This window comes from Sceloporus occidentalis, unplaced genomic scaffold, assembly GCF_023333645.1.
Source record: "Sceloporus occidentalis isolate IW3139 unplaced genomic scaffold, rSceOcc1.0.p SCAF_15, whole genome shotgun sequence".
In the NCBI taxonomy this organism is placed as follows: domain Eukaryota; kingdom Metazoa; phylum Chordata; class Lepidosauria; order Squamata; family Phrynosomatidae; genus Sceloporus; species Sceloporus occidentalis.
In genome coordinates this window covers 12,671,798-12,684,661 of record NW_028316995.1, presented here as the reverse complement: position 1 = coordinate 12,684,661, position 12,864 = coordinate 12,671,798, and the positions used below count along the sequence as shown (strand labels likewise).

Here is a 12,864-nt window from a genome sequence, read left to right as displayed (position 1 = left end):
CTAGCCTTAACTGCGATATAACTGGATAATTTACATAAAAAACTTGTATTTTCAGGTTTTAAACAAAACTTTCTGATTAAAAAAAATCTTGTAATTACACCTCACTAATTCTTACGTATAAGGGGAAAAAGATGTGAATTCAGTATTCCTTGTTATGAGGAGCCCAGCCAGGAAGAGGAAGGTTGATTCTAAAAGAAATATCCATTAATGTGAGACAGACACATCGAGCATGCGTCTGTGCTGTTGGCATGGGTGTTATGGACGTAGCCTCCGTGTGAACCAGCTTGTTGTACATCATGTACTCCGTGGGTACCTTAGATCCCTTCCCTGTTTTTCCTGTCCTTTTACGTTTTTTTATTATTATTATTTATAGAGTGCCAGAAGATTCTGTAGCCTTGTAATTCTATATATTTTATCCGGTGTAATGCGGCATGGTGCTCACCTGGAACCTACGCGCTCTCTGCATTACAGACAAGCACTTAAACTATTTAACGGTCTTAAAAATAGACCGCAAAGCGTCCTTTTGCTGCAAACCCATGCAGCCCAGAGATCTTTCACAGACAGAAGAGTTTACTAAACACTATTTTTATCACATAATTAAATGTGACATTAGCGGTTGTCTTCAACGCATCGGTGACAGACTTACGAGATGCCGCTCTCCTTAAAGGTGGACTGAATTAGGGTGCAGGCGGTGGGATTAACTCTTTCTTCTCCACCAAATAGTAATGACATTTGGAAACCAAGAATCTCTTTAAGTTTAGATTTGATATAAGCATTTATTGCGAAATTTTCACTGCTTGTCTCCTTCGATTGCCCCTGAAGGCATAAGTATTACTCAAGCACTTAATTCAAGTTCAACCAAACTGTAATTATAAATTCTCTGTTTTATTGCCAGAGTTCCCCCCCCCTTATACCGGTTTCACTGAATTTCTGCATACATATTAGCAGTGAGTAAAAGGTACCGATGCTATACCAACATGTGAGAGCAGCATTTAATACACAGCGGTACTTATACCTGCCTGATAATACAGTGTTAATGATTAACGTGATTATGAGAGTGACGGTCGGTGATGTTCTGTTACATTTTGCAGTAAAGCGAATGCATCACTACCTGCCAAGTATCTAAAGAAGAGCCTTCTGACATCTTGTGTAAAACTTTTTCCATGTTGAGCCAATAAAAGGTATCAAGTTCACCTAAAGACCCCATACTTTTTAAGTATCGCTCTTCTGAGGCCCAAATACAGTGATCAAGCTTTTCTACCCTGATGCCATGTTATCTATGAGCTCAGAACGTATGCAAGAGCAGTGAACGTGTATATTTAAAGGTCAGCAAATGTATTTCAAATCCATCTTTAAAAATTAAATACTTTCCCACAACTTGACAGAGCCTGACTATTGGTGGGTAAGTCACTTGGTGGAAGGAGGAACAGTTTAGTGTGGTCTCACCATGACCTGCCATCAACCCTACGGTGATAAGTCTATTCATGTACATCAACGTATCGTCTCATTAAGGCATTTGTGCGGGTTTACATACTTACACCTTTTTATATGCTTGCATTACTTCTGCTTAAACTGACACTCGTGCATATTTGCTGATATATATATATATAATGACATGTTGCTTTCACGCATGCCCTTCCTTTAAGTAAGCAAGTGGTGTTTCACAAAGAAAATCAGAAAATTTCAGTTACAGCATTAAAAATGTTAGGGTCAATGTCAACTTAATATTGTTTATTACTTTATGTATGTTTTGTTAGTATTACAACAATGATGAAATGCCCTTTAGCTAAGCAGTAGTAGGGACATGTTCAGTTAACCAGGAGTTTGCACGTGGATTGACCTCAATGCCCTTTATGTACTACGAAGGGTGTGATTTTTCTGCAGAGTATAATTGGCTCCACCTAATGCATAATTAAACTAATATATATATATTAATAAATATATTAATAAGTATATATACATACACACACACGTCGTCATGTGAAAAAAGAAAGTAGACCCTCTTTGAATTCTATGGTTTTAAATATCAGGACACAATAACAATCATCTGTTTCTTACCAGGTCTAAAAATTAGGTAAATACAACCTCACATGGACAACACCACATCACACATTACACGTTCCATGATTTATTCAACAAAAATAAGGCCTCGTTCTCACCGGCATGTTATAGATATCAGCCAGAACAGTGTGCCAGTGTGTGTCTCTGTTTATTCCCCATTTGCACGTGAGCGCCTCTTTCTCCATTAGACAAGCATGGCGCATGCGCAGTTGCCACTCATAGAAGGCAGTTAATCTATCAAGACAGCGGCATAGAAACAAATTGGCCCAATTGACAAGGTATAGTTGGAATCTGAAATTTAATCAAATTTCCCCTATTGTGCAAAAAATATTTCAGCTGAATATTGCATTGATTTTAATTGGTTGTAACTTTCTTTTTATGTTGGTATACTCTCGGGTCATTTGTTACCCCACAATTTATTGTAAATCAAACATATTTAGTTAAAAATATAATTTAATATTTGCATTTGGTAGAGATTTGCAAAGTGAGATATATAGATGAGGCTGACATTGATCATGTTTGAATGACGGCTCCACTGCTCCACAGAAGAGTCTCAGTAACGATGTGAGGTGGTTTTAACCATAAATGTTCATATAACAGTGCATTACAATTAGACTTTTTTTTATAGCAGCATCCAGTCTGTACGTGACAAGCGTCTTTGTTTTTTCTGTGGAATAGCACCAGGGAGTCTGTGGGCCGTCACCTGGAGAATCCCATCATTATTACAACCATAACTCTGGAATATTACCCGCTGGTCATAATAAAAATGATGGAGGGATAATTATACACATAGTATTAGGCATAAGTTCAGAAATGTATAATGCTATCTAAGTAATAGGAAAGTTAGATTGTGCAGAAATATTATGTTTTTATTCTTTAAAGTGTGTTTTAAAAAGTAAAATGTGATTTATAGCCCCTGTCTGAGGATATATCAGAAACACACTGAAGTGGGATGTGCTGGGTTTAGGGTCTTCACTCAAAACACCAAAGCTACTGATGCTTACTGCAGCCCCAAAAAACTGTTTATTGGCCAAAACCTGGCAAAACATTGGCAAAGAGTGCTTTATGGTCCAAATTGGCTGCATGGGAGTAGACAGAGCAGTCATTACGCCTGTCTGGTCTGCTTTAGGGCCAGTTCCACATGACTTGTCTCAGACATATGTTAGTTTCTAGTTCTCAGTTTTTACTTTATAATTGTAAACTTTAATAACTTTTGTGGTTTTTCCTATTTTTTAATCCACTTCAAGTGGTGGACTTGGCCTCATTTAGATTTGCAAAGTGGACATTGTGCTCTGTCTTATATATTAAATTTGCCCCTGAACTAGGGTGGCCACCTTTTGCCGAGCTGTTTTCTGGACATGTTTGGGTGGTTGTACCCTGGAGGTCAGGGATGTGGAGAGAAGAGGAAATGGAAAAGAAAACGGATAAAGAAAAGAGGGAAAAGAGTAGCCGATGAGAAAGGGGAGAAAAAGGGAAAAGAGAGAATTTTGAAAGGAGAGAGAAAAGAGAGAACAAAGAGGAGAGATAAGAGCAAACAGGTAGGAAGGAAGAAGAAAAGGAGAGACTTTAAATCATGACACCCCCAGCAGCTAAATATAAATCTGCAGAAATGGCAGGTTGTGTTTATATGTTCCAAACCATATGGTTGGTAATAAACCTGCCCCCTCTCTGAGTGTCTAAGGCCATTTTTTTTTTTAAAAACATGACCATTACATGCATTGTAGCCTCGTGCAGACAGTTGCCCTGAAACTTAAACCACCCAATTTCTTTACACGCTGAGTTAATGTCTGATTTTCAGGCTTACCTCGATATGCCATTCCTTCTCTGATGCCCATTGAATACACCTCACCAGCAGGGCAAGTTTATGATCTTGTAGGAGTCTGTCATTAGCACAGGTGCATCTGTTGTAATGGTGATGTTGATCGACCCATCTGCTATTATGTGAGGAGACGCCGAAGACCTGTTAAGTTTAAAAACAAACAAACAAAAAAAACCTGGTTTATATAAAACAGATTACTCACGTAGAGATTTGGTGATCCCTTTAATTCTTACTGATAAACGCATTGCTTAACAAAACCCCAAGGTTCAGCCGCTTAAACATGACCTATGACCTATATGTTATGTACATGTATATGTCAGAACTTTCATATTTGTGCCTGAGAAGATGATTTACCCAGCTTGCCTCTGGCATCCCTCTTCCTGATTGGCTGCTGCTTTAAAAAGAAGCTTCAATTATCTGAATTTCTCAGAAAACAGAAAACCGGGGTTGGTGTGCATGAATCAACAGGCGCAAAACCTCTATACATATTTTTTATTAGCATCTTAAGTTAAGGTTGCAATTTTTAGTAAACACTACCCATGGTATGTGGATTTTCTTTTCGGCCGCGTGTTCTAGGGGCAATTTTGGGATCTGGTGTTTACCATATACATTAATATATAATATTAAATGCATAGTCTGTATCCTACGTCCTGGGGATATTTGTCTCCATTTACTAAAGTATATTTCCGGAGCCCATTGTGGACACGCAGAGCCTCGATGCAATGCCAGTGGGATTCTGGGTAAGTGGATAGGGAACACAATCTTTGTATTGCTGTCTTGGTTTACATCCTTTCACTGGTGGTATAACATTCCCAATTCCCAAAATGTAATTAGTTCCCGTTATTGTGCGGTTGTACTCTCTGTCATCACCCTACAGACCCCGGCATGACGGGGACAGCAGTAAGTGAGCCGCTTCCTGCTGATTTCTTTCCTGCTTTTACACACTTTTTCCCTGATAACCTCTCGTGCCCCCGGCTCCAATGAATGCACAGGGGAGCATACTTGTGTGCGCGCCTGCTGATGTGTACGCCAAGTCAATTGGGAAAATTATCCCTCCGTAATTAAAATGTCAACTTCAGTCAACATTGGTCAGAAGATGAATAAAGGCTGATATCTCACTGGTCAACAAATACAGATTTTGGACAACTTCTTATACTGATATCCAGCAGTTACACCTTCACGTAATTCTGTCGCGGTTCTATGTATAACATTAAATACACGTTCTAGTATGTTAAGCAGATGCATCATGTTATTTTTATTCTGAATATTTAATCAGCTAATACTACAAAAACTATTAATAAACTGTTTTCCAGTTTCCATGGCAAGCAATCAGTGCCTTCTTTTGTGTCACATAAGTGTTCCTGGTAAACTTACGAATAAAGCATAATTTTCCATGACTAAATAATTATTTCTTGGAAGAGTTTCGGCATTCAGCAGCACTATTAATGATATTTCTAATGTTGCATTTAATTTTAAATTGTCAGATGGAGCAGTAGGTGGAACTGCACCTTTAAGAAAAACCGATTTTTAATTTCACAATAGCTTTGTCCCAGCAGAAAGATAGTGACAACTATGTTCAACATTGAATTCCAATACCTCATATAATATTATTTATTGCAATTAACTGGTATTTCCTTGCCATTCCAGGTGGCACATGAGAAGAAGGCTCCGTCTACCAGGTAGGGCAGGAAATACTATAAAAAAAAAAGAGACCTCCCCCTTCCTCCCCAGTGTTGTTTCCTGCCCTACTCAGGTAGCGGTTAGGCTGAAGCTTACCTCTACTTCCTTTTTTTATTTTTTCGGAGCCCCGGGGGGGCATCCTTGTTGATACCCGGCAGAGGTCCCGTGTGGATCCAGGGTTCGTGCGGCAGCCTCGGAGGCTGCAACTTTGCGTTTATCGCGGCAACGCACACGAGGCTCAGCCCTCGTTCGGCTCTGCCCACAGCCCAGGGGGCTCAACTGGGATGTGTATCCTCGGGCTCCGGTTCACTCCGTCCCGGGGAATCCTCAGAGTGTGGCACGGCAGGAGGAGATCTCTAGCCGGCTGTGCCGGTTTCTCAGCACACGTTCATATCTCCAATCGGCTTCACTTCCGGTGCAGCGACCCGGGGTCACGAGAGGTCAATTGGCTGGGAATATCCGGATGTGAGGTTTCCGGTCCTGGGAACCTAAATGCCTCTGTATAAAACGCCAGAATGGGTAAGATCTTTCCTTGCTCTTCGTTTCTGTGCTGTAGTATTGCATCTACTTCTCTGCTATTGTGCCTGAGGATTATTTTCTGCCATTTCAAGTAGGTGTTGCCCTCTTGGCTTGGAAGAAGTTTTACGTTGCCTATGCCATTGTTTTCTGCGGTTACAGCTTGTGTTTTTTCTCCTCAGTCATGTCTGATAAAAATCAGGATATCCCACCTGAAGCCTCCCCACATAGGAAATCTGTGGGAAAGACGAAACACAAAGCCTGCTCATCCTGCAAAAAGACCTGCAAAAAATGACCCTTCGGCCAAAACGTGCAACTTCTGCTCTCGGCCTAAAGAAGTTTCCACAACGGAATTTACCTCCTGGTTGAAGGGGGAACTTCAGTCTACCTTTGACTGTTTTCGAGCCATGGCAAGCTCCTCTCAGGCACCTGTACCCCAGCAACAACCTTACCAGCAGGGTCCACCAAATTATCTCCCAGATAACCCGGAAGATTATTCGGCTTCTTTTTTCTGAATATGACTACCAGTCGAATGACCCACAGTCTTCTGATGAGGACGGGGAGATTAAAGAAGAAACCTTTTTCTTTCCAGTCGAAGAAACAGGGAAACTCATCTCTGCAGTCAGATCTACTCTGAATCTACAGGATGACATACCAGTTGCAAAACCAAATCCTTTTCAGGGTCACTCTAGGAAACCGCAGACCTTTCCAGTGCACGATTCACTTTCTGCCATTATAACGGAGCAGTGGAAATATCCTGACAGGAGATTCTTCACATCCTCCAGAACCAAGAAGCTTTTTCCTTTCGATAATAAGAATTCTGAGGCCTGGGAAGTCCCGAAAGCCATTCCGTTGGAGGACGCGTCCCATTTCAAAGACCCCATGGACCGGAGGGCTGAGAATGCCGCCAAAAGGTCTTTTGAAGCAGAAGCGGCGAATTTTCGTCCAGCTATTGCTATGGCGTCAACTTCTAGAGCCATTAAAATCTGGCTCCAACAGGCGGTGGAAGACCTTGCAGCTATTCCAGGGACTGAGCAGGTCGCAAGAAACCTGTCCGACACCTGCTTAGCAGTTGATTTCATCTCCGATGCCTCCATTGTATCAGTCCGTACGTCTGCTAAAGCCACTGCGCTTTCAGCGGTTTCTAGGCGAGCTCTCTGGCTTAAGTCGTGGTCTGCAGATAATGCCTCTAAACACAAGCTGTGCAGCATTCCGTTCCAGGGGAGCCACCTCTTCGGCAGCGATCTCGACGCGATCCTAGAATCCACCACGGGGGACAAGCACTGGTTACCTCAGGGGAAAGGACCACCTCGTTTCAGGTCGAATTATTACAGAGCTCCAAGAGACAGAGTCCTACAGGCCCTCAACCTCCAATCAAGACTACCAGTCCTTTCGGGGTAAACCCTACGCAAGAGGAAGATTCCAGAGAGGAAGAGGCAGGGACGGTAAAGCAGGAAGGTTCTGACGCCAGCAGGCTTCAGGTAGGGGGCAGGTTGACCGGTTTCATTCATGCCTGGGAAGAGATCTCCTCAGACCCCTGGGTCCTTCGCATTATCGAACAAGGCTATGCTCTGGAGCTTACTCACCTACCTGCCCGGAAATTCCTGCTGTCCATGCCCCCTGCAGATCCTTGGAAAAGATTGGGTTTCTTCTCCACGCTCAACAACTTAATTCACGAAAGAGCTCTGGTCCCGGTTCCTCATCAGGAGATAGGAGAGGGAACCTACTCCCACGTCTTTGTCGTGCCAAAGCCATCCGGGAAATTTAGGCTAATACTTAACCTTCAGGTGGTGAACACCTGTATAAGATACAACAGGTTCCGGATGGAATCCCTGAAGTCCGCCACAGAAATCATTTCCTCGGGGGACTTCATGGTCACCATAGACTTGCGGGATGCCTATTTACATGTTCCCATCAGAAGAGACCACCAAAGATTCCTCCTTCTGGCTGTTCCATTACCTCAAGGTATTCAACATTTTCAGTTTCGGGCTCTTCCTTTTGGAATTGCTTCAGCACCTCGGATCTTCACGAAGCTCATGTCGGTGGTTGTGGCCTTTCTGAGGCAAAAAGGCATTAAGGTGGTCCCATATCTGGACGATTGGCTCCTCGTAGCGGCCTCAGCAACTCTGCTCCAGTCCCATCTGGAGTTTTCTCTCAGGACCCTCCACGACCTAGGATGGCAAGTAAACAGACTCAAGTCATAGTTGCTTCCAAACAGACGTCGTACCTTTCTGGGAATGATCCTCGATTCACACGTACAGAAAACGTTTCTCCCTCAGGACAAGATCCTAAGATTGAGGGAATTCACACACGCGGTCCTAACGAACAAGTCAGTGTCCATCAGAGCCATCATGTCTTTGCTCGGTCTAATGACCCCCTCCATTTCAGCGGTTCCCTGGGCACTTGCTCACGCAAGACCTCTTCAACAGTTCCTGCTGGATCACTGGGATCGCTCTAGGATGTCCTTTCGCAAGAAGGTCCGACTTTCTCCCTTCGTTCGGGAGTCACTCCGATGGTGGCTGACAGCCAAGAATATTTCACAGGGGCTCTCTTGGCAGACGAGAGACTGGGTGGTAATTTCCACCGACGCCAGTTTGAGAGGCTGGGGTGCTGTTATGGGAAGCAATATTACCCAGGGAACTTGGTCTCCTCGGGAATCAGACCTGCACATCAATTTTCTAGAACTGTTAGCGGTCTGGAGGGCTCTAAGGTTCTGGTCTACAATCCTGTGACACAAGTCCATCAGGATCCTTTCAGACAATGTCACCGTTGTGGCCTATCTTTCCAAACAAGGTGGCACCAGAAGCAGGAGCCTGCAGACCCTGACAGCTCAGATCTGCCGATGGGCGGAGTTCAGTCACTGCATTCTCTCCGTGGTTCATCTCAAGGGTTCACTGAATCAGGAGGCGGATTACCTCAGCAGGAACTCAGTACTTCCAGGAGAATGGTCCTTAAACAAAAGGGTCTTCGCCTTCATCACAAAGAAATGGGGTACTCCTCAGATAGACCTGATGGCCACGCACCTAAACAAACAGGTAAAGGAGTTTTTTTTCCTCTCTCTCCAGTCAGCCGTCCCCGAGCCCTGGAAGCACTCTCGCAGACCTGGGACTTCGATCTCGCGTATGTTTTTCCTCTGCTTCCCCTTATCTCCAGAGTGCTCCGGAAGATTCGGGAAAACCCTCAAAGTGTCATCCTGGTTGTTCCTTTCTGGGCTCGAAGAATCTGGTTTTCGGACCTTACCAACCTGGCTGTAGACGAGCCCATGCTTCTTCCTCAGGTGAAGAATATTCTTGTTCAAGGCCCTGTTCTCCACCCAGATCCCTCCCGGCTCAACCTCTCAGCATGGCTTCTGAAAGGGAGATCCTGACCTCAAGGGGATTAACTTCATCAGTAGTGGAAACGATTCTCTCCAGCCGCAAGAAAACTACGGCTGCTAAATACCAGAAGGTTTGGGAAACATTCATCACCTGGTGCAATGGGCACGAAGTATCCTCTCCATCCATCCGTGAGGTGCTGCGCTTTTTACAAGATGGCTTTGATAAGGGGTTACAACCTGCTACTATCAAGGTCCAGATCTCGGCTCTCAGCAACTTCTTGGACTCCAATCTGGCTTCCCATCCCTGGGTCTCCAGATTTTCTAAGGGGATGTGCAGACTTCACCCTAGGCTCCGTCTGTCGGTTCCACCTTGGGACCTTAACCTCGTGTTGCACCAACCCACCACGTCTCCTTTTGAGCCTCTAGAGGATACCTCTCTAAAGCTGCTCACCTACAAGGTTGTCCTTCTAGTAGCCCTCACTTCCGCTAGGAGGGTGAGTGAGCTCCAGGCTCTCTCCAGAGTGGAACCTTTTCTCAGGATTCTGCCGGACTGCATTATCCTCCGTTTACGACCAGAGTTTCTCCCTAAAGTAGTCTCACCTTTCCATTCGGATCATGAGATCGTCTTACCTACTTTATGTCCGGATACCAAGAATCCCATGGAGCTGGAACTCCACTCGCTAGACCTGCGGAGGTGTATCCTGTCTTATCTCTCGCGTACGTCTACCCAGAAGAAATCCAACGGTCTCTTCCTGTCCTTTGCGGGGACCCGCAAGGGCAGAGCAGTGTCCAGGGCTTCCATAAGCCGCTGGCTTAAGGACGCAATCACCTTATGTTACATCTCCGCAAAAGAGTACCTCCCTCCGGCCTGAAGGCACACTCGACCAGATCCGTCTCGACTTCCTGGGCTGAACTCTCCGGGGTGAATCAGTCTCTCATTTGCAAGGCAGCGACCTGGAGGTTGATTCATACGTTTGTAAGGCACTACAGGCTGAATCTTCATCTCTGACGAGTCTCAATTTGGTCGTCGTGTCCTGCAGACTGGAATCCTTCCCTCCCTATCTCGCTAATTCTTCTCATGTGCCACCTGGAATGGCAAGGAAAGTGAGAATTCTTACCTGGGAATTCCTTTTCCTTGTCCATTTCCAAGGTGGCACACTTTTACTCCCACCCATTAAATTTACTTTTGCTTGTCTATTATTTGTCTGAGTCCTTCTTTTTAACCACACTAGGTAGGAAGGGGGAGGTCTCCTTTTTTTATAGTTTTTTCTTGCCCTACCTGGTCATGTGCCACCTTGGAAATGGACAAGGAAATGGAATTCCCAGGTAAGAATTCTCACTTTTTTCTAGAAAGAGGACAGTTTTATGTTAACTAGTCGTTTTGCCTAATGGGGAAAAAAAAGATTCCTTTAACCTAGTTGCCAATACAGTGCCGGCTGTAAGCAGGGGCAAGCCTGGCTCCCATCTTATGCCCCACAGCTGCTTATTACTCTTCGTCAGGCTCGTGCTCTCTCCCGTTCCTAGTGATGCAGAGTGCTGAGATGTGATGTCACGCCCCGGCGCTCTGCGTCTCTAAGATCTACAGAGATTGCCAAATGAGGGAAGTCTCCAGGTGAAGATCTGCTTCCCTCGGCCTCCTGGTCATTTGACCACTTACCTCCCATTCCCCACGCACGACAGGCTAGCCCTGTACCTGTGAGTGACTATCCAATCCATCCCTAATATAGACAAAATATCGTTGGGTATTAGCTGACCCATCAAGCCCATCCCTAACTAATAAATAAAAATAGAATTAAAATGCATAAACTTATGAAATGTAAACAGCTGATTGTTTCAGGGGCCGATAATGGCATATATATTCTGTCAAACATATGAGTTTATTACAGGTTTCTTTTTTTTTCTTCTTCAAGTGGTTTGTCTACGTGCATTAAAAATACAAATAAAGTACAATTGAAAATAAACATCAACCACAGATCCTACAAGACTCCAGTAGAAGCATGGCAGGATAGAATCAAATGACCTTTCTCATGTTTAGTAAAATAAATACTATAAAACAATACAATTTGCTCAGCATTGTTTGCTTTCCTAAATCTAGCAAAAAGACGTGCTGTTATTTCCGCTTTCATGCCGCAACAGACAAAGCTTTTCATTCTCTCAGTCCAGGGGCAGAAGCCAGTTTGCAGAGAGGTATTTACCTGTGTCATCCGATCTCTGCCATTATGTCAGTGTGTCATATAATTGGGCCATGTTTGGGAAACTGCCTGTGGTGCTTTCCTTGACAGCTAGTTATTGATGCCTGTCACTCAAGATGCCCTCCCCCAAAAATGAGAGTAATCCCCATCTCCTTAAATGAAAAGGAAACCTCCAAATGCATTCCTTAATATTTCTTTTCATCTGCTATATGGTGACATTGAACTTCTTGAACATTCATAATGGTTACTTGTGAGATGCCTGAGAACTCGGTAGCCCAGACCTACACTATAGCGCTTATCGGCGTAAGCAATGTGGTTCATGAATCATGCTCACCCTTGGACCACCTTTACTATACTGGGCTAACTATGTGCCATTCTTAATGGTGGAAACAAAGTCAACTGCCTCGGACTCCAGATAACTAGTACGTTTTAAATATTTTTGAAGCTTTGTGTTTTTTGGGGTTTTATTTAAGTCTCCGGAATACTTGGCAGAATTGAATGTTTTCAGTACTGCCCCTGATCCTGCTTCTCCGATAAGTCTACCCGGACCAGTCAGTATGTCTCTCACGTCTGAAATTAAATAAGAAAGCAGAAAGCCTGAGTGTTGGCCAGTTATTGGGAACTCCCAGCATTTGTTTTTATTATACTAGTATCACATAAAAAGAAGGCTACAAAAGTATTTCTTTTCATTTAAAACACTTCTGTTTTCAGACAGTTACCTATTAGTCATTTGTGTGTCACTAAATCTGTCACTTTAGCCTAATCTACTAGACAAACACCTTGACTCTTTATCATACTGCCTGGGTAAAAATTAGACTGTCTTAATCACCCAGCCATACACTCTGGTTAATAAGTGTGTTTCATATTTATTTCCATAAGGAATCAGCTCCAGATCTGCACATGACAGAAGTTTATTGGAGCTTTAAAAATGGTCAACCCAGTCAAATACTAGCCACTGGGCTACTAGTGACATCCGACTAGTTTCTTCACTAGATGTTTTGCTGTATGGTCATAGCTGCTATGTTCTTGTCCAGCAATGCTATCTGTATTTGTTAAAGTACCAAGTAATCATGATTGTAGTTGAGGGAGACGGATTGCCTTGACTGTACTTTTTCAGCCCACAATTCACTGCTTCGTGTTTTATAGGATTGTTTGAACGTGGTTATGAGGTTTGCCGTAGCGTCTCTTAGTTCAAAAGTTTGCACTGTGATGCTTAATGTTTCAAGTTTTAAAACACATCAAGTGAATTATCGCCTCTCCTTTATGAACGATACTGTCCC

The 12,864-nt window shown here is 43.6% G+C and overlaps 1 protein-coding gene across 7 annotated transcripts in view; it reads left to right on the top strand.

Annotated features, from left to right (window-relative positions):
* LOC149303264 (EH domain-binding protein 1-like) overlaps positions 1-12,864 on the top strand; it is a 174,448-nt gene that overhangs the window by 87,596 nt on the left and 73,988 nt on the right. The gene's annotated exons all lie outside the window — the stretch shown is intronic.